Here is a 23424-nt window from a genome sequence, read left to right on the forward strand (position 1 = left end):
AGCTAAACATTCAAACTTTTAAGCAGAGCCCTGCTTCCTGAATGAGTACAAGTAGATCCAAACTCTGATTTAATTATCATCACCCGCCATACCATTTCCTGTGATGAAACAGGATTCTAGCACATAACACTATTTTTTTACAGATATATTTGAAAGTTACAGTTATAGAGACAGAGACAGAGACACACACACACACACACACACACACACAGAGGGGGAGAGAGAGAGAGAGAGAGAGAGAGAGAGTAAGCAAGAGCGAGAGAGCTCTTCCATCCACTGGTTTACTCCCTGGCCTAAGCCAGGATCCAGGAGATTCATCTGGCTCTCCTGTGTGGGTTCAGGGACTCAGGACCTGGGCTGTTTTCACTGTTTTTCCAGGCACATTAGCAAGGAGCTGGATTGGAAGTGGACTATCAAGGACTCCAGCTGCCACCCACATGGGATGCTTGCATTACAGGCAGTGGCTTAACCCACTATGCCACAATGCTGGTCCCATAGATTTTGTTCCAGGATTCTAAAAATAAAGAGGCTGTCAGTATGAAGAAAGGGTAATACTCAAGAAAATGTGCTTACAGGGCCTTCACTTGGTTCCATGTGTTTATTCTTGATGATCAAAACCCCAGCACAAACACTTACCACTTAGGAGATCAAGAATTCAGAATAATAATAATAATAATTCAGATAATTGTATAACTAAAAATAATTTGCATGTATCAATAAAATTCATTTGTGGGCAGATTTTTTCCTAGTATATCTAGTATATCTAAGTTAAAGATCAGATTATTATATCTCAAATGAGTATCAATCCTTTCTTTTTCAGTCTATATACTAAATTTTCAGATGACTGATGTCATATTTATTTTATAGATGAGAAAATTAAGTCTTAGGGTTTTGAACTATTCAAGGTAATCCAACTGATCAGCAGAAAAACTGGAATTTGATTACAGATGTGCTGGACTCCAGAAAGTGGTTTTTGATACGATCATATGGATCCTGAAGTTAAACTCAAGCATGATCAGCAACTAAGGAAAGGACAAAGTCGAGGGCAAATCAAGATGAAAAAGTGGAGTCCTTCTGTCTGCCTCCCTCGCTCCCACCTGCTCATTATCCTTCCCTCCCTGCCTCTATCCCTCCCTCCCTTCCCTCCACCCTTCCTCCCTCTATTCATAATGTAAACTCTAGCTTCTTTTTAGGAGCAAACTGTCACTCATATTTATTCAGTACAGTTCCTGGTTGTAAATAACTCAGAAACGTATCCTTTGAATTGGGGGTATTTTGCTTTTCCATTTTTTCTCCCCTTCCCCTTCCTCAAGTTCTTTACTACCATTCCTATCCTTTGCCCACTTGACTGAACTGCTTGCCTCCCTTTTCCACTAAGCTTCATCCCCCAGAAAATTCATCGAGGACACCATTGACTTCTTAAGGTATTTAACATGAGAAGAAACCCAGTAACCAACTAGTATCTACATATTTTTGCTTGTTTTATTTTTCCAATGTAAGTATATAAATGATGTCTGTTGATAAAATATTTTCCACCTATTTGAAAAACACAACACTCAGTTCATAAAATCTGCTAAGGAAATTCAGAGTAATTTGTAGTGAGGGATGATTTTTTTAAAAAATATTTTATTTATTTGAAAGGCAATGTGAGAGAGAGAGAGAGAGAGAGAGAGAGAGAGAGATCTCCTCTGGTTCATTCCCCAAATGGCCTCAACAGCCAGGGCTTGGCTAGGCTGAAATCAGGAGCCAGGAATTTCATCTAGCTCTTGCTCATGGGCCCAGGGCCCAAGCACTTGGGCCATCTTCTGCTGCTTTCCTAGGAGCATTAGCAGGGAGCTGGATAGGAAGTAGAGCAACTGAGATTTGAACCATGCCCATATAGAAATGCTGTGGCTTTACCCTCTATGTCACAATGCTAGTCCACAGGGGTGATTACTGACATTCGTATGTTACTGGGGCATCTCCTAAGTTGCCCCTCTCAAGGTCAACTCTCTGTTTGTGTTATGGCTATTACTACTGGGCTCCCCCTAGTTTAATTATTTTTTCTCTTTTCTCCTGGTAAATTTCCAGTCTCCAAACTTTTTCAATGTACAGGACCTTGAAGGACTTCACTAATTTGCAGCCACATTTGTTCCTCATAATAATGAGGAAAAAACTTAGAATTCTACTGGAAAAGAAGGAGTTTTGTGGTTTATTTTTTTGGAAAGGGTTTTTCATGTATGATAACATAATTTTTTATTTGGATTTTAAAAACACACAAAATGTGACATTCTACACAATAACTCCCAATGTATCTTTTTTATTTAATTTTGCCAAATGTACTGGGCTCAAAATTGGAGGGCAATTCATTTTCTTTTCTTTCTTTCCTACAGCCAAGATTGTTTTTACTTTGCTCATACTCTGGAACCTTGTATCTTGTTGAAATGTAATGGTGATCTCACAGGTACTTTATCAACAATGAACTAGAGGGGCTCAGCAGAGCTTCGGTTTGGAGTAATACATCATATTGTGAGTAAGTGCCATGTTTGCAGTTTTGGAATTTAAAGAATATAATAACCAAGATTGAGGGTCTGGGAGGAAGTGAGTGACTAAAGGAGGGAACTGCCCTTTCAAGGGGTTAACATGTGTTTATGGTTATTAACTACTTTTACATTTCACATTGCCAATTGCTTTTATTCTTTCCAGTTACAAAGTAATTGGATAAAAAAAATGAAGTCTCAAATGTCAGGTTCAGATATTACATTGTGTGTCTGCCCAAGGAAGTTTATATACACAGTTTAGGTTATTCAGTATGATGGGTAATATGGCAACTTTCAAGGTGACTAATGATACCCGAACCCAAGGCAGCAAATTTGTAGCAAACATCCAAGGGGTTTGTGAGGGAAATATAAGATCATGGAAAATTAACATGTGGATTTTCACTAGTCAATTAACCACCATGCAATTCAGTTCATTTAACAGAAAACATTTTTAAGTCAGCAAGGATGATAATTGTTACTGTAGCTCAACATCAAGATGTTTGTAATACAAAATCTGTTTTCCATGAATTTTGTATGTGGCACTCTGATGGTTGATGGAGAAGATGGATCCTCTTTAGCACATGCATCAAGGACACAAGCTGGTTATCTGGGCCATTTAGCAGAGTGCACTGGTTAGGACATGGACTTCTTGCAGAGAGGACAACTTCTTCGTGGACATACAAATCCACATAAATCTTCTAGAAATTATGAAGCAATTGTTTGGGTGAGATGAAGGAAATGCTTAGGTCTGCACTTTTATGGATCCCAGGGCAGGGATGCAAATGACCCAGGGGGCTCACCACTGCATAACACTTGTGTAAGTTCATAATTTGCATCCTTAGTTACTGAGAAAGTTTGAACCATAGACTTTATACCTTCTTTTATTTTCTTAAAGATTTAATTTTTTGCTTGAAAAGCAGAGAGAGGCAGAGGCAGAGAGAGAGGTCTTCCATCCACTGGTTCACTCCCCAGAAAGCTGCAATGGCCAGAAATGCACCGATCTGAAGCCAGGAGCCAGGAGCTTCCTACAAGTCTCCCAGGCGGGTGCAGGGGCCCAGGTACTTAGGCCATCTTCCACTGCTTTCCCAGGCCTCAGCAGAGAGCTGGATCAGAAGTGGAGCAGCTGGGACTCGAATCAGTGCCCATATGGGATGTCGGCACTTCAGGCGGCGGCTTTACTCGCTGCACCAAAGCGCCGGCCCCTACATCTTCTTAAGAAGAAAGGCTGAAGGGTAATATTTCGAATAAATATTTCAACCAAAGTTACTGTTTTTAATTAAGCTGTACACAGCTTAATAGCTTGTATACTGCAAGCTCTAATAGTGAAAATGTTTCTCATATATATGTATGTATGTGTGTATTTTATATGTGTGTATATATATATATATATATATAAAATATATATATACACTGGTTCATTCCTTGACAATAAAGTAAAATAGGGAACATGGATAAATATAAATATCACTTTCTCAGGATTCCTTTCCATACTTTGGAGCCTGGAGCAAGGAAGTGAACTCTGCATGGTTAACACTGAACACATTCCTGAAAAACCTAAATTCCCATATACTACACCATGAAACCTTGAAATACCCATCTTTTCTGTGTATTTATCCCCATCATATGCTCCCTGGGTTTTCAAAATTATCAAAGTGAGATTTAACTAGCAAGCCTAACTTCACATGTGACAAAGTTCACTTTTTAAAGATGAGAGGATGAAGACCCCGAGGAGAGGATCAATTCTTCCCAGGCTCTAGTCAGCATTGAAGTTGGAAATAAAATAGTCAAGTGTTTTCAAAATTGGACTCCATGCACCCAGGGGAACCCAGTTCCTTGGGATTTAGCAAACCTGTTGTAAGTAACTACTGTCAGGCAGAAAGCAACCTGAAAACAACATTATTGACCTGCTTCAGAGAGAAGCCTCCTAGTAGATCTAACAAAAGTTCATGTCTAATGGATGTGCTCTTCAGTGCCTCTTGGTAAGCAGTCTGCCCTTAACAGCATCTTTGAAATCATACCACTTTGTCCTACTTTCACAGAAAATGCTCGAATGGTTGAGCGGTCTCTCTTGGGTTCTTTCTCTTTTGGCACTACCATGAAAACAGACACTGCGTATGCATAGTTACTATCAATGTTGTTAGAAAGGAAGTGCCCGAGTTTCTAGCCCATCATCTGCACACGGCAGAGCAGAATGCTGCTGGAGTGTAATGACAATCTGTAAGTAACCCAGCCATGGTAAAGCATATCACAGATATGGCAATTTACAAAGATGCGTCCCTCAAGCATACCAACATTGTCATCAAAGCAAGTTAGCTACCAATTAACTTCTACCACTTGCACAAAGGCCACAAAATTCTAGTGCAAAAATAAAACCAGTTAATACATATCTACTGTCTATGAGCAGCAAATGATAAAAAAGTGAACAGATCTCTTGGTGCTCTTCGATGTGTTGCCATCTTCTGGACTGCTCCTGTCCAGGCTTCTGATTTAGGAACACTACTGTCAAAGGAGATATTAGTAGTGATGTTTTTGCCCACATATATAAGTTTAAAATTTCAGGCAATGAACTCCTATTGTGTTGCCATTATGTTCTAGGTACTGGATCATAAAAAGCAGGAGAATTTATTGAAAACTGTTAGCAAAGCCATGCATTTCTGTATGCATTATAATTGAAATATCTATATTTTAAAAAATAATTCACTTTTCACACCAAGCATCCAGTTAATTATCTTTTGACAAATTCACTTATATACCAAAGAGAAATGTGTAGAGGGTACTGCTGTGCCCTAGAGGCAGAAAGTGAAATGATCAGGGAAGAAGGCAATATTTGTACTGGCTCTTGAAGGATGCTAATGTTTTATCATTTCTGGCCAACTCATTGGTGTTTCCTTGACACTCTTCACCTACACAAGGAGAATCTCTTAAAACAATAAAATAAACAATAATAACACCATATTTATAAACTGCATTCCACTTTGAGCTTACCAACCCTCTGATGAGTTCCTGCAACATTTGCAGGCTGCAACAAGGAAGTTTGCACATCATCCCAGCATTCCCACTCTGTGGAATGCGGGGGAGTCTTTTGAACCTTTCTGATTGACTTAAATATAGTCATTTCATGTCACACACTAGAGCTTAAGAGCAAATTATGCAATTATTAAGGGTGCAGAGTATAATTTTCCTCTCCCTAGATTCATCCACCCATCTCTCAGCCGTCTACTGACGTACCCATCAGGATGCTGATACCATGCTTTGTTCTTTTTGCTCTTTCCAGAAAGCCTCTGTGCACATGAGCGTGCCCAATATCCTGTTGAGCCATCAAGCTTCACTTTACCCTCTTTACATTTGAAAGTTCTGTTCTCTCCTAACATCACATAGTTCATAACTTCTACCTTCATTTTTTTCATAATGGTCTTCATTCATATACTTCACTAAACATTTATTGAGCACACTATATTCCAACTATTATTAAGGAAATTATAAAATAGCACCAAATTAAAAAAAAGTACATTGGCCTCTTTGAACTTACAATATATTGTGGGAAATAAAACAATAGACAAGAAATATATATATATATATAGTATTAAGCATTTGGAGAAAAATAGAGACAAACAGAAGGAATACTTGAGTATTGTACAATACTAAGAGGTGATCAAGAATCCTTCATGAAGAAGGAAATATTTTTTTTTGTTTTGTTTTGTTTTTTTTAAACTTTTATTTAATGCATATAAATTTCCAAAGTACGACTTATGGATTACAATGGCTTCCCCCCCATACCATCCCTCCCACCCACAACCCTCCCCTTTCCCACTCCCTCTCCCCTTCCATTCACATCAAGATTCATTTTTGATTATCTTAATATACAGAAGATCAGCTTAGTATACATCAAGTATGGATTTCAACAGTTTGCTCCCACACAGAAACATAAAGTGAAAAATAATAGATGATTTTTTTAAATGATGATGAAATCAGAGCAGACCTATTGTCATGTTTAATCCCAGTGAGAGACAAGTTGGGAATTGATAATTTCTTTTTTTCTTTTTTTTTTTTTTTTACAGAGGATCAGTTTAGTATGCATTAAGTAAGGATTTCAACAGTTTGCACCCCCATAGAAACACAAAGTGAAATATATTGTTTGAGTACTCGTTATAGCATTAAATCTCAATGTACAGCACATTAAGGCTAGAGATCCTACATGAGGAGTAAGTGCACAGTGACTCCTGTTGTTGACTTTACCAATTGACACTCCTGTCTATGGCATCAGTAATCTCCCTATGCTCCAGTCATGAGTTTTCAAGGCTATGGAAGCCCTCTGAGTTCTCCGACTCTTATCTTGTTTAGACAAGGTCATAGTCAAAGTGGAGGTTCTCTCCTCCCTTCAGAGAAAGGTACCTCGAAGAAGGAAATATTTAAGCACAAATCTGAAAGAAGAGTAATTAGACAATTAACCAGTAGCTATTTTTCTACTCCATAGGTTATATAATAAACAGATAGATGAATGAATAAACAAAGCAGATCCACTCACCCCATTTGATTTCTGTGATGTCTTGGGCATTAAACACGTTACAACAGAATCCCTACTTGTGATTTTTATCTTTAGCACCCCACACAGGGTGTGACCGTAGCACTTCCAAAATAACGGATGGATACTGGCTTGCAAGGGCAAATGAGTGTTCTGTATTCTGCAAGCATTTTAAACCTTAGCTTACCCTCAACTATGCTATATAAGGGATAATAGTGTTAATGAGATTTTCCATGAGGCTCCTTTTATTTCCCAACCTCCTTACAGTTGGCAGGGAGAGCTTACTAGTTTTCTTCAAGAAAACATGAACATAAGTGGCATGTGTTACTTAGGAGTCAAGGCATTTAAAAGACAATACATGACCCTCCAATTTTCTTTTCCCATACTGTGACTATCTCAAAGACCATGTGTTGAGATGAAAATGTCAAAAGCAGAGCATCCTGGACCACTAGATGAAAAAGAGTCCTATCAGCTTGTAGTGATTTTCAGAGAGAATTGAATTTTGTTGTGCTAAATCATTAAGATTTTAGAAATTAGCAGAAATAAGACTGAGCACCCTGAAAGTTCTCAAGATTGCACTGATACCTCTTGGTTCATTGAAAATTCAAAATATGGGTGTCAGGTCAGTTCTAAGAAGGAAAGGAACTTTTTCAAAAATACCCATGTGGCTCCAAGGAGGCTCTTTAATAACAAGTATTGTGGAGAGTCCTCAACTTTTGTCTTTGGGCCTTAAATTGTTGTTCTACCCACCCTGCGTTATATGGTAGAGAGGGTCAAACAGGAAAATCTACTGTCTTGAGAAAGTCCTTATTTAATATATACATTATCATTTATTCTCATGCTTGAACTAATCTACCCAACTATGCTATGAACTACTGATAAGACACCTTTAAAATTATTCTTCTACACTCCTCACAGCATAGAGCAAGAGCAGGGTCAGTAGGTCTGTTCATTATTTGGTTGGCTAGGTAGGTAGTTAAAAAGCCCAGACTAGTGAACCCATTTATTTCATTTATTTATTTTTAAAAATATTTTATTTATTTGTTTGAGAATCAGAATTACATACACACACAAAGAGGGAGAGGGAGAGGGAGAGGGAAAGGGAGAGGGAGAGGGAGAGGCAGAGGGAGAGGGAAAGAGAGAGAGAGAGAGAGAGAGAGAGAGAGAGAGAGAATATCTTCCATCCACTGTTTCATTCCCCAAATAGCCACAAGGCCAGGGTTGGGCAAGCTGAAGCTAGAATCTAGAAGCTTCCAATGGATCTCCCACATGGCTTCAAAGCCAAAGCACTTGGGCCATCCTCCACTACTTTCCCAGGCACATTAGCAGAGAGCTAGATTGGAAATGGAGCAGCCAGAACTTGAATAGGTGCCCATATAGGGTGTGAGCCCTTCAGGCAGTGGCTTAACTCACTGAACCACAGTACCAGCTCCCACGCATTTATTTTATTAATTAGATCTCCAAGTCTGAATCTGGAGTCCCCACATTCAAAATTCATCTATTAAACTTACTACTCGAGATCCTGGAGACCAAACTGTCATTTGTGATACCCATCTGTAAACAAACGAACTCCAGATGACTTAAAAGACAGATGAGTAGAGAGCCAGTATCAGGAACGTAGAGACTAGAGTATTTTAAAATCACCAGCAGATCGATACAGTGAGGGTGCTGCCACCTTCCAGAATACTGAGCACTAAACATTACAGTTGGCACAACTGCTACTACTAGTCCTGGACGCTGGAAATCACCAACAGCATCACTGTCACTGTTGCCCAGCAGAACATTCTCTGTTCTCCTAAAACCTGTTTGTAACATTGTTGATAGTTGTTTATTGTCAGTCTTCTAAAAATAGCATATTTCATTTACTAGATTAATTTGTTCACCTCACCTTCACTTTGCAATCTAAATAAATTGGCTTCTCTCTCCAGTGCTCCTCTGATGGTAACGTTTGGCTAAGATCTTAGTAACTTTCTAATTGGTAAATGCAATGAACATCTAATCCAAATAAACCTTGATAAATTTAATACCCTTGAACATGTCCTTTTCATCAGTATGTATTTTCTTGTACATGCCTTAACTGCTAGTATACTAAAGATTTGATCCACAGTGAATACGTCCATTCACTCTGTTTTCCAGGAATTTAGTCCATGCTTGCAATTTTGACTATCTCTTAAATGGTTAACGTCACCTATAATTGTAGTCCTTGCCTTCTGAACTTTAGTTTTCAAAATGCAAATTGCTAGCAAACAGCTCTAATTGGGTGCATTACAAGAAATTTAAAATTACAGATTTTAAATTCACATTATCATGTACTCCAAATATGACTTTTTGTGTCTTGGTTCACTGAATGACATCATTATTTATCCAGTCTCCCAGTCTGAAAGCTGGCAGTCCTTTTAAAATTTTTCATTTTACTCACATCCAACATGAAATCAATCCTTTGTTGTAACTTTACACATTCTCTTGAATCTGTTCAGTCATAACTGATAACTTCCAGGTTCAGAATTTCACTGTAACCTTTGATTACTGTTGACAGTAGGTATGGTGTGAGCAATCATCTTGGGCTCTGTTCTTGAGCCCCTCCCTACCTACCTCCCAGAGCTCCAATTCCTAGTAGACTTCCTCTACAACCTTTGCAAGACAATACAATTCAAATGAAGCCACCCATTGTTTCTCTGGGACTTATAAGCATCCAGTGCTCCTGTCTATCCAGGACATATGCAAACACATGTCCATCTTCTCCCATTGCAGTCCACTGATATGATTCCAGTATAGCTGCCTGCACACTCATATGGTTCAACACAGGTCACTCTGTCCTGCTGCCTCCCATGCATTTCTCTTTGGTGTAAGCTCTATTTAGCCCAACTAACTATTAGCCATTTTTTGAAACTGTAACTCAAGTATTACTTCCTCCAAGAAGCCTTCCTGGAACTTTCTGAAGGGTATTGATCTATTTTTTTTCTTAGTTTATCCAATATCATTCTTTTAAAACCCTTATGTTTATTCAGAAGTGTTTAATACCTGATTGTTAACTCATTCATATTGAAAACAGTTATCCAAAGATAGCTCAACCCCATAAGCCAGTGCAGTCATATTTCATTCTCTACCATTTTTCTGTTATGGGCACTTCTGCTCATGTGTTTCTATGAACATAAAAGCCGGTGGCTCGAAGAAGGACATTGATCCTGCTTTATGATGCTCCTGAGCTTTGGCTTATTTGTGTATTTCCCTAGACAGAAAACCTTGTGCAAATAATTGTCAAAACTCCCATGGCTCCTATGAATACATAATAATAAACAGTAAATAAATAATTGGGAAAGTAAAGATTAAGGACAGGATACCAGAATTAACAGGAGCCAGGATCGAACTAATGTTCTTATCCTGAGATATTCTATCTCCATCTTAATTTTTTTTATACTTTTTTAACCATTTCATCCTTCTCTTTTGCTATCATCTCTTTGTTCTTCTCTTTGGCCCACATGGTGGAACTGTCATGAGGCTACACAGTTATGTATGTATGCATTTTTTAAAAAGTTTCTTTTTTAAACAAATTTATTTATTTATTTATTTGAAAGGCAGAGCTACAGAGAGGCAGAGGCAGAGAAAAAGGTCTTCCATCCGCTGGTTCACTCCCCAGATGGCTGCAACACTGGAGCTGTGCTCATCTTAATCCAGGAGCTAGGGGCTTCCCCCAGTGTCCCACATGGATGCAGGGGCCCAAGGACTTGGGCCATCCTCTACAGCCCTTTCAGAGGGCTGGATCAGAAGTGGAGCAGCCAGGACTCAAACCAGCACCCACATGGGATGCAGGTGCTGCAGACTGGGGCCTTAACCTGCTATGCCACAGCGCCATCCCATGTATGTATGTTTTTGTCTTCAATTTTTTTTTGAAATACAGAGAGACAGAGAACGAAGGGAAGAAAGGTATAGCTCCTGCACATTAGCAGGAGTGTGGATCAAAAAAGTGGGAACTCAAAGCCAGGTATTCTGATACAAGTTGGGATGCGAGGGCATCCCAAGCCGCAACTTAACCGCTGCGCCATATCCCCCACCACCATACCGACAAAGGCACAAATTAAATGCCCTTTGTTTCAGCTGGTCGAAGCAAAATACTCTTTTCTTTCATTTTGGATTCAAGCTCCTAGGGAAAATCTTTGGAATATTATGGGTCAAGCACCTACCTCAAACAAAAGGAAAAACAAATACAGGAGGCAGAGGTAAATTACAGTATCACAGCAGGTCAGAGGCAACACTGGATATTGAAAGGGAAGATTCATTTATGAAAGAGGGAGGAGTTGTTCTGGGCAGACCGATACGTCTATTCTCCATAATGGTAATCCTTCCCACGTGCACAGTGCACTTCCTACCTTACACAATTATTTTTAAAAGGCGATTCACAGCAGTTTTCTCGTCTATTTCATGCACAGTCTCTGTGGTTTAAGGGTTACTGTCCTCACTTTACAGATGAGGAAGTGAAGCCTCAAACAGAATAAGAAAACTAATCTGGTTCAAATAACTAGTAAAAGGCTAGAGCTAAATCATCAACTGGTGCCTTCATTCTTTAATAAACATGCCTTGAAATATTGACTGCCTTGTTATAGATATCTGGGGACCTCAAAAACTCCTTGATGGTTCTCGGGGTCAGGGCTCTGCATTCTGATAAATGGGACATATTGCTGGCTGAGTACCCCACTCTTTCCTCTGAAGTAAAGTCTTGCATTTGAAGAGCAGATATTGTTGAGATCTATCCTTATATGAAATTTATTTTTCCATCTGTAACTGGAGGATAGCGAGTTCATACTTACTAATTTATTTTCTTTTTTTTTAATTTACTTGACAGGTAGAGTTATAGACAGTGAGAGAGAGACAGAGAGAAATGTCTTCCTTCCATTGGTTCACTCCCCAAATGGCCACTATAGCCGGCGCTGCACCAATCTGAAGCCAGGAGCCAGGTGCTTCTTCCTGGTCTCTCATGTGGGTGCAAAGGCCTAAGCACCTGGGCCATCGTCCACTGCCCTCCTGGGCCACAGCAGAGAGCTGGACTGGAAGAGGAGCAACCGAGACTAGAACCCGGCACCCATATGGGATGCCGGTGCTGCAGGCAGAGCATTAACCAAGTGAGCCAAGGCAACGGCCCCCATACTTACTAATTTTCATTGAGAAAACATACTCCTGGAAGTATTCATTTATTTGATAAGTGTTTTTGAGCATTTGTGATGGAAGAGGCTGTATTCTTGAGTGTGGGGAAATATAAAACAGTGTCCCTGGGGCTGGCATTATAGCCTCATGGGTTAACCTGCTGCCTGCAATGCTGGCATCCCATGTGGGCATCATTTTCTGGACCAGCTGCTCTGCCAACTCAACTCCATGCTAATGACCTGGGAAAGTAGCGAAAGTCGTTTCATGTACTTGGGCCCCTGCATTCATGTGGGAGAGACTCCAGTGAAGCTCCTGGCTTTGGTCTGGCAAGTCCCAGCCATTGCAGCCGTTTTGAGAGTAAACCAGTGGGGGAAAGATTCTCTCTCTCTCTCTCTCATTCTCGTTCTCGTTCTTGCTCTCACTCTCTCAACTCTACCTTTCAAATAAATAAAATAAATCATAAAAATTGCAATATCCCTGAAATCAAGTAATTCATAGTCAATTGGCTAATTGGTAGACCCCTGTAAATATATAATTCCTGTTATAAATGCCACAAAGATATGTAAACTGCATTCTGTGGATATACTCAGAGAGGCAATTCATTGCCACATCTGGGTCAACAAATCCATCTCTGGGTAAGTGTCACTTGAGTATGACCTCAGAAGATGGAATTGCGCAAAATGGTTTAGTGGGAAGCAGGCATACTTGAGTGGTGTGGGCTTAGCAAAGTGGAGCTCAAATCTGGGTCTCACAACACATCTCTCTGAAGGCTGTATTCACAATCAAATCAACTGTTCCTGCCTCACATGTGGAGCCATTTGCCTTCCCAGAAATACACACAAATCCTAATTGTTGCTCATGTAAATCTATGGTCCAGTTTTATTCAATAATTATAATCATACAAACCGACATTTGGGCAATATTATTATTAATCCTAGACTATTGTAACAGGGTATTTTATACTACTAAATGTATATCTTATGCCAATAGAAATTATTTTAGCTTTCATTCCAGCAGGATATTATTATGAAATTGTGCATAGAAATGAAAAAGGACACATATTTCTGTATAATAATCTGGTTCTTTTTGTTATTTTTCCAGTACTCTCTGCTTCTCTTGAATAAAGGTGGGAGTGGGGGTAGGTTATCTGAACCTGGCTGAGCCTAGACTGAAGCCTGGACTTCAGCCTACACCTACAGAAGTGCCTTAATATGTATTTTATATGATATACACATATGCATATATATCAGTAAGTACATGAATTTTTAAACATGCAAAATTATTTCATTTACTCAGTTAACACATAGAATAGTTACTATGTACTAACTTATGTGGATACACAGAATACAAAAATTTCTTGATCTATCTTATGATTGGAAATGGTCATTAAATAAATACATATGTAGCATGACAGACATGACAATTTCAAATAGTAATGCATGATGTCAGTAATATTATATGCAAAAAAAATCATTTTAGGTAAAGGAGGTTAAGAAAGACCCAAGGATGACATTTGAGAGAATATGTGAATGAAGGGGTGAGGTGAATGATCTGGAGTTTTAGGGAAACATGCAGTAGACATAAGAGGGAACAAGTGGAAAACTCTGCAACTGGAATCAGCGAGAGGCTACTGGGGTCAGAGCAGAAGGAGTGCAGGGAAAAGTAAAGAGAAAGAGATCTTAGGGAAAGGAAGGGGCTGGATCACGTGAGCCCTTGAAGGCTCAGGATCAAGAGCTGATGATGGATTCTGAATGGGACAGGAAGCCAAGGGAGTGTGAAGACGACACTCAGAGCCTTTGCTGTGTGAAGCCATAGCTCTGCTGGCTGTGGCATTTATCTGGATCGAGGCTGACACTGTAAAGTCACTGAATCAGAGGGAAGATGTAATTTTAGGGTATATTCTGAAAGTAGAGTTGAAAATGAATGGGAAAGAGGGGAGTGAGAGAAATGAAGAATCTGTAGACAATTCACTGATTTTTGACCTAAGCAATAGGAAGAATGACATTGTGGCAGAAGAAGCAGTAATTGATGAACACAGAGGTGGTGCATAGAGTAAAAACTTGTGGGAAATAGGTCACAGAGTTCTTGTCAGGGGTCAAGTTCACAGCTGGAGGCCAGAGAAAAGTCAGGGCAAACTTAGAAGTTATGGGAATCCCTAGGGTATTTAAACACAAGGGATTGGATGAAATCCTCTAGTGAGCACAGAAACAGAAATTCAGCCACTGAGATCTGAGGCACTCACAGATTTTTGAAAATTTATGAAGTCAGCCCAGTTTCATGAGCTTTCTAAGCACCTTAAAGATGTGTGCAGTGTGATATTCTCAGTTTTCCCTTCTTCGCTCTTCTCCATCCTGGTCTGAACACTAGGAGGTAGACAGTTCAGAAATGTTTCAAGGAGGAACCGTTGGCCTCTTGCTTTTGTTTGGATTTTGCCATTAGGAGGAACCAGCAGGAGCTCAGAGAACCAGAGGAGAGGTTGGATTATTTTTTTCCCTTGCTAACTAACAGCAACCTCCCTTCAGTGTGTATGGGGAATTGGTTCCAGTACCTCCTATGGATATCAAAATACACAGATGCTGGCTGGCGCAGTGGCTCACTAGGCTAATCCTCAGCCTTGTGGCGCCGGCACACCGGGTTCTAGTCCTGGTTGGGGTGCCAGATTCTGTCCCAGTTGCCCGTCTTCCAGGCCAGCTCTCAGCTGAGGCCAAGGAGTGCAGTGGAGGATGGCCCAAGTCCTCTTGGGCCCTGCACCCGCATGGGAGACCAGGAGAAGCACCTGGCTCCTGCCTTCGGATCAGCGCGATGCGCTGGCTGCAGCGCGCCAGCTGTGGCGGCCATTGGAGGGTGAACCAACGGCAAAAGGAAGACCTTTCTCTCTGTCTCTCTCTCTCACTGTCCACTCTGCCTGTCAAAAAAAAAAACAAAAAAAAAAACAAAAAAAACAAACTGATGCTAAAATTCATTAAATAACATAGTGTAGCATTTGTATATAATCCACACCATCCTCTTGTATATGTCAAATCAGCTCTAGATTATTGATAGTACCTAATACAATGTAAGTGCTTTGTGAATAGTCATTGCACTGTATTGTTTAGGCAATGAGAAGAAAAAGTCTGTACATGTTCAGTACAGATGTGCAGAAGTATTTATTTAAAATATTTTCACCCAGGATTAAAGACTACATAAAGGTAAAATTTAAGGATACAAAAGTACAACTGTATAAGTTTGCTGACTGTGTTAAATCACTATGCAGAATTGATAGCAACATTATCATCACCATAAGTTTGCTATGATTTTATTTATTTATTTATTTTTAGTTTGCTATGATTTTAGTCACTTGAGAAAACACTCTCAAAAATCAAGGCCTATTTGGTTGGTCCCTGCTTGGAATTTGAAAGGAGGAAAACAACATAGTTTATTAATGACTTCCTCACTAGCCTAAAAGTACAGATTAATTGATGCTCAGTTTTGTTAATGCATGAATGAATGAGTGTCTAGTATTTTCCTGAGGCCCAGGAGTAGCCTGGCATGGAGGAAAAGCAAGTGGCATCAGAGGCCTGGGTTAAGTGGGGCAGTTCCTGAGAAACTGGGAAGGGACGATGGAACAACATTACTTCCTTGTAAACATCTCTCAGACAGAGTTAGCTTGGAGAAAGAAAGGACTCAGGGTTACCACATGGACTATAGATATTTACTTGGGCTTTTACACACTACCAGACTCTTCAGGACCTTATGAGAAAGAGCACTAGAATTGGAGATTGACTTATTTTGAATCGGGTTATCTAAGACAGCATTGCTCCAATGCCGTGGGTTTGCCTTCCTTCTGCTTTTGGTGCTGCTCCAAGGTCGTTTGGGCCATGTTCCCATGACAGACAGGAGGCTTTGCCATAACCAGAGCAAGAGGAACTCTCAATGAAGAGGACAGCCTTCTTTTGCCCGTTCTCACGGGCTTGTCCTTGCGACAGAGTGAAACAAATTTGACCAAGTGGAGCAGAGCACCAGGCATTTCCATGTGCCTTGTACACTGGCTCCTGTGCTGCAACAGCCCTGCAGCTCTCTGGCATCCAGCACTGGTGATGGAGACCATCTCTTGGAGTCTGGCAGCGTCATGGGATCCTAACATTAGGCCAGGAGTCTGCCCTAATGCACCCCTGCTGATAGGCCCTGTCTTCTGCAGCAGACATTCTCCAAAGCAGTACTGACTCCATTCCACTTGCTGACAGTTCTGGGGAGTCCCAGCTGTGCCCGTGATTGATTTCACACAGCACTGCTGTCCAGCCACATCCGTTTTGGCCAGGAGCTAATGTGCTAGTTCACCGCCGCTGTGTTAAATCCTCAGTGTCATAGAAGATGCTCTAGGTCTGAATGTAGAAAATAAGTTGAATGTTTGAATTAAAGTCATTTTGCAAAACGGATGTTTTGGAAGAACATAAAAACTAAATCTATTGTCAACTATGGATTTTTCCCCAGGCCATTCCTCTGAGTTGTTAGTATCTAGCAAACAAACCAGGTAAAGTTAGTGAGATGGCATTGATCTACATGTAAAGCCTCCTTTCTCCCTTTTACAGAAGTCATGACACAGCTTTTAAAAAAAATAATAAACCTGCCAGGTCTTTGTTAACATGTATGAGTGTCTTACTCTGTTTGCATGTCTGAGTGAGTGTATGACACTTTGACATGCAGTGACTCTGAACAGCCCTTGTCTCCACTGTTGAACAGGTTTTTTTACACTATTTTTTGAACTCTTTACATAGTGTAGGGTTAATCTTATGTGTATAAAATTAATTGAAAAATAGATCTTAGTAAAAAATAAGGATGGGGATAGGAGAGGGAGGAAGAAGAAGGCTAGGAATGCAGGTGGAAGGGAGGGTGGAGTGGGAAGAATCACTACATTCTTAAATTTTTAGGAAGCTTGTATACCTGAAATATAAGGTTTCTGGGTAAAAAAAAAATAAACATACTTCTGAATTTCTATTTTAAAAAAAGGTTCATGGAAAATGGAATTAAAAAGTAAGTTTATGTTTATGGAAACAAGTTTTTAAGTCCATGCCTACTTTTTTTCTATAATATGCATAAACTTTTTGAGGTTTTCTCATAAGCCATATCTGTGATCTATGAGGGATATTTATTTTTAATGTAAATTTCTATTTTAGAGTTTGAGGAGATTAACACAAAAAGCAGCTAGAACATTAGAGAAACTGAGTGGAGGGGCTAAGAGTTAAGTTTAAATCCTGCCTCCCCCACAAATTGTCAATGAAAGCTTGTACAAATGACCCACTACCATCAAGTATCAACTGGATTATGTTAAAAATAGGCACTACTTATAAATAGTCATGCTATTGTGAATACTAAATGAGACACTTCGTAGGAAAGCAATTTTCAATTCTTTTTGTAAATATTAAACCTTGACTTATATTTTAAAAACATATTTTGATGGTAGCATTTTTAGATAAAACATCAGACTACCAGAAGGCCTCTCTGTTCAGTCCTCAGAACAGAGAGATATGTATAGAGGGAAGTTTAAGGCATTTGAAATTGAAATGCTAGGGAAAATGATCACTCACACAGTTTTTGTGTGATTGAACAAACTAAATTTATGTTTTTCTAACATTCTAAGTTTCTCTAAAGGTTGAATGAAGGACAGGTGGGCTCTTATTCCACCCCCGGCTTTTGAGGACAGAGAAGAGGGAATTAAAAGTTTTTCGTTTTAAGCATACTATTAATGTTACAAGACTGGCAACGTTCACACTGCCAGTGTATCCCAAGCAGATGACTGTAGCCTTCTCGTCGGGCACCATTTCACCCGTCCTGATGGAGAGATGCAGAAAGGGTCACACGTGTGGTGTTTTGTAACAGCCTATTTGCTCACCAACTCAGTTGCTTCATTTCAGTTTCATCTCTAAATAGAATGCAAAATGACATTTGATGCCAGAAACATAGCTACACTAAATACTTGTGTGGATTCAGTAGCATGTATCTCATGAAATGAGGGCAGAGTGAATTTGCTCTAAAGAGAACCTCCCGCCGAGAGACAGTGGCTCTGACCTGCCTAGCCTGGCTCACATCAGCATTGATCCTATTCCCCCACACCCACGTTTATTAAAGATGGATGAAATAACTCCACGCGCTTCCACTCAAAACTACAATTGCAGCGACACTACACAATACTGTCTAGAATTCCTTATTCCTTTTCTTCTATTAATAATACATTAAACCTCAGTTTTTTTAAAAAAAAGAAAACTCAGAGAAAAAGGAAAAAAAAAGATTACGATTTCTTGACAGAACTTGAATGGAAGGCTTTAATACAGCTTTAACTGAACTTGACACACCATTTTTTAATATGAAAGTCCCTTCTATTTCTGAAGCTCTTCATACTTAATCGAGAAGTCTCACTTAGGGATGAATCAAAGGCGTTAATAAGCCTCCTCCCCCAAATCATTAATTCAAAATATCTGATGTTGATTATGCATTTTGGGGTGGTAAGTTTTCTCCCTGTTGATGTCTGCATCGAATTGGACTGAGTAACAGTGTTTTGTGAATAAAATCCACACTGTTCAAATTGGAATGATTTATTAATTGCAATTCTTAAAAGATATTGAACATTGGAGGGGTAGATCAGGAAATAAATAATACATACTTTTGAAACGGCCCTAAGATGAGTAGCTACAGTTCTTTTTATAAATATTACAAGCCTCACACAATCCCTTTGGTAAAGACACAATGTTCAGCCAGCGTAATGATGAACAACAAAATAGCATTTTAATTTGAACTAGATTATTCCTGGATATGCTTTGCTCATTCTGTTAATACACACTCCCTTGGTACGTGTGAGATAGGTGATTAGTAGACACCAAATAATAGATGACTATCCTGAGATGCAACAGCCAACTCCCATTTGGTCAGTAACAGTGATAAAATGATAGGAACTGGAAGGGACCATTTATACAGAAAGGGGAGGGGAGGGACCATTTTAGTGTTATGACTAGTACTAGCCCAGCATCTAACAGTCAAGATTAGTTTGGGCATACTGTATTTGTTTATAGATTTTTAATCATTCACCTGTAAAAATAAGCACTGTATGTATCTGAAATTTTGGAAATGATTCCAATTTTTTTTATTCTTTCACGGGTTTTATTATGGCATACATAATTATTATAAATTAAATACTCTAATTGCAATATTACCCAGGACACAGTAACATAGAGCATTTTATTTTCTGTAACTGCCATTAATAATCTATTATAAAACTATGAAAATTATGTGAAAAAGTAATTCTCAAGTGGACATGCACGCACCCATTGGATCATTTCAGAGCACAATTACTGAGATTAGGGTTTGGTCCTTGGTTTAGTGTTCCCTGGAACTCCACTCTTTGTAATTCATGTATCTCTGACTGTTGTTTTCATAGAGATCACCTACTATTTCTGTAGCTAATTATTTGTTGATATATTTCAAGTTTGTCTTTTCAAGGCTGCAGACACCAGGTCTTATTTACATCTGCATGACTGATATCTGAGTCTGGGACAATGTTTTTCATACAGTGCCCTTATAGGATATTAGATTCACACATATGCACAATATACATGGACACACACACCAAGAAAAAAAAAGCGATTGATTTATTGGTGTTTGAATGACAAATCAATTTAACAGCAAGCATGGTCTCTTTTTTTCTTACTCTCTGCAAAGTCTAAAAAAGCATTTCTGCTTATATTATGCTTAAGTAAAAATGATGCATCACATATTTTTCCAATTCCTGGCCTTGTTCAAATTTTAATGAAAGTAAATTGCCTTATACATTTCTGTTATAGAGCATTGTAAGAAGACAGATTTTGTTTTCCTAAACATTTTTCAGTACTCTCTATAATCAAGTTACTGGAGATGCAAACATACATAAGATAAGGCAGTGGAATCAAACAGCATTTTTGAGAAAAAAGAGGAACAGAGAGAGAAAAAAATAGACATAAAATAGAGAGGAGTTTCACTTAAACTCATAATAAGCTTGCTGTTGTCTGAAATTTAAATTGTCCCACAAGATACTACACTCACAAGGTTCAAGATTTGTGTTTTTATTCCTGTTATACTCCAATTTCCAACAAGTACTATAGAGAAAATCATATTATTTATCAAAAATTGTATTTCTAAAAATATTTTCTTCTGATATCCCTTGTTGTAGTTCTGATTCCAATATTCCAGTGACTATGGGAGGACCTACAGATGATATACACATCTCTCTTCTCATCACACACCTGGTCCTGGAGTGGGAACATGCATGGAGGTCAGGAGGCAAACGTTCTCTTATAAATTGCTCAGTTCATTAATAATGAACAAGGTGTTTGGCCACAGAATAAATCAATCCAGCAATTTAATCATGCTATAAATGTTTTATAACTTCAAATATTTTATTTTTAAATAAGTTGAGAATTGGACAAAACTAAAAATAAACCAATATATATATTGAAGGAGTGTTTAAAAGATGAACCTTCTTTGTTGTGAATATAAGAGTCAAAAACAGCAATAGGTTTGAAATAACTGAAAAAATCCAGTGGACTTTATTGAATTTGCTACTAAATTTGCACAGCTGTCTTGCTATTTTATTGGAGTATCCTGTGTGATTTGGTTAAGTTCTTCCCCATCTGATATGTGTGTGTGTGTGTGTGTGTGTGTTTGATTTGCAATGAGTGAACTAGACCAGAACAACTGCTTGTAGAGCTGTGTCAGGGCTTTGGAAAGTCCTCTGTTTTACAAGTAGTAGAACTCAATGAAGATACCTGACAAGTAAATAAATCCAAAAATGATTTGCTCTTATATAAAGTGAGTTCTTTTGAGGAGTTAAACAAATCATCGCTAAATATTTTGTTAGGCCCTCTGGGAATATGCTTAAAAAATAGATTCTGGTTTTATTTTTTTTTAATTTTTCTTTGTGTGTACATTGTGCCAGGAACATAGTGATCTGGGTAGGGACCCTCCTCCCCTGCACTGTGGCACATTACTTTCTGAAGTCTTAGACACCACAAGCATAGTCTCCCACCTGACAAAGCCCTTTTGTGCCTTTAGAAAAAAAAAAAAGGTGGAAAACCCATGGGAAAGAGATCAAAGACAGGAACCATGGGCTTGTTCAGACTAATGGATATGTAACCTCCAGACAACTTCAAATAAACCAGTTTCTGGTAATAAAAGCAGTGCAGCTAAAACCTGACCTTGGGTAACTCATGAAACCTCCCTGCCCCTCAATCCATTCAGCTATTAAATGATGATAAGAATGGACCTGTCTTTGAAGACAGATGTGAAGATGAAAGGAATAAGCATATGATAATGGCCTAGAACATTCTCTGAGAAGTTGCAGTATCCAACAGGTGTGCTGTTAATACAGCTAATTGAGGCCATGTTGTGGAGTTTGTTGGAGATCCACTGTGGTATTAAAGGAATAGTAACTGAGAAGTCCCTGAACCGCTGGAGACCAGAAGCTTGACAAATACTTCCCCAATCATTGCTCAGTAAGCAGCATCACTCTCGTTTATAAGGTCTTGATGCACCCATCTTCTTCTTTCAGCCTTTCCTGGTCTTTCCAATCAATAGTATTCTTCTCTCCACTGCTCCACAGAGCAGGAAACTTGCACAACACTGTTCAAAACACCATCCCTTAGTTGTTCCTCACGCTTCTGTGCTGCTATCTCACCTGATTGTGAATACCTGCCAGACTTTGTTTTATGCAACTTTTATGGAAAGTTTTATCTATTTATTTGAACACACACACGCGCACACGCGCACACACACACACACACACAGAGGAGTTGCTCTAACTAAAGGGGGCACTGGTTGGTGGTCCTAAGGCTCACTCAGAAACCCCCTCTCCACCTTGAGACCCCATCTATACTTTTTCGGGAATCAATGGGATGTTATTGAATTTAAAGAGAATGAGTTGTTGAATGAGTTCAAATCATGATACTGCCACTTACATGCAAAGAATTATGGTCTACTGGTTCTGTATATAAAGATAATTGAAAATGAATCTTGATGTGAATGGAAGGGGAGAGGGAGCAGGAGAGGGGAGGGTTGCGGTGGGAGGGAAGTTATGAGGGGGAAAATGCCATTGTAATACATAAGCTGTACTTTGGAAATTTATATTCATTAAATAAAAGTTAAAAAATAAAAAAAGAATTATGGTCTAGTCTTTGACATGTAATATGAGCTACAAAATAAAGATGGATATAATGAAAGCATTTCCATCTAGGATTATGAGAACTCACAAATATATAGTACAGATATAGAATGTCCTTCTATAAAACAGACACTATTATTATTTCTGTGTTTCATACCTTAGTTGCCTTGTGCTCTCAGGAGTGGAGTAGCTGCTTCATTCTTTTTTCTTTTTCTTTTTTTTTTCTTGACAGGCAGAGTGGACAGTGAGAGAGAGAGACAGAGAGAAAGGTCTTCCTTTGCCGTTGGTTCACCCTCCAATGGCCACCGCGGCCGGCGCATCATACTGATCCCATGGCAGGAGCCAGGTACTTAACCTGGTCTCCTATGCGGGTGCAGGGCCCAAGCACTTGGGCCATCCTCCACTGCACTCCCTGGCCACAGCAGAGAGCTGGCCTGGAAGAGGGGCAACCAGGACAGAAGCCGGTGCCCCAACTGGGACTAGAACCCAGAACTCCGCAAGGCTGAGGATTAGCCTAGTAAGCTGCGGCGCCGGCAGCTGCTTCATTCTATGATGTGATTGCCTCAGACCCTAATGGAGAAGACAGAAACTGATCCATCACCATTTACACATGATATTCGTTGGTCCCAAGTCTCCACCTGCTTTACTACAGAAAGTCCAGGCTTCTATAGGGTGATCTCCGCGCAGAATTCTCAGATATTCTCCAAGGCCAAACAGCTCCTTCTAGTTTCTATTCATTACTCTACATGAAGTCTCAGATCCTAGATTTTTACTAATTCTGGGAGATGCCCAGATAAGTAAGGATTCTGTATTCCTATTCATTGCTACTCCCTGCCACATTTCATGCTGACACTGATTCCAGAAAGTGAGTACAACAATGTGTCTTGGTTGAGCTCAGTTTCAAATCAAAGCAGGGTTCCTTTCACCCCAAAGCGTCAAAGCATTGAATGCCATACTTCTTTCTAGGTACACTAACAGCTTGCTTCTCCTAGGCACCCACAGCTGGCTGGAAACATCTGAATGAGTTTTAGTGTGAGGTGATACATAGTGACAAGTTTTGTTGCTCAGTTTTGCCCAATAAT

At 39.3% G+C, this 23424-nt stretch overlaps 1 long non-coding RNA gene across 3 annotated transcripts in view; it reads left to right on the forward strand.

Annotated features, from left to right (window-relative positions):
• The first annotated feature begins 1679 nt into the window (after nucleotides 1–1679).
• LOC127489385 (uncharacterized) overlaps nucleotides 1680–23424 on the forward strand; it is a 133513-nt gene continuing 111768 nt past the window's right edge. For 2 of the 3 annotated variants that reach the window (XR_007917330.2, XR_011386943.1), the window contains exons 1-2: nucleotides 1680–2512; nucleotides 20357–20458. This is a non-coding gene — a long non-coding RNA (uncharacterized lncRNA). The remainder of the gene's footprint in view (nucleotides 2513–20356; nucleotides 20459–23424) is intronic. The other variant, XR_011386942.1, reaches the window with a different exon arrangement.

The sequence above is a fragment of the Oryctolagus cuniculus genome, chromosome 2 (genome assembly GCF_964237555.1).
Source record: "Oryctolagus cuniculus chromosome 2, mOryCun1.1, whole genome shotgun sequence".
Taxonomy (NCBI): Eukaryota; Metazoa; Chordata; class Mammalia; order Lagomorpha; family Leporidae; genus Oryctolagus; species Oryctolagus cuniculus.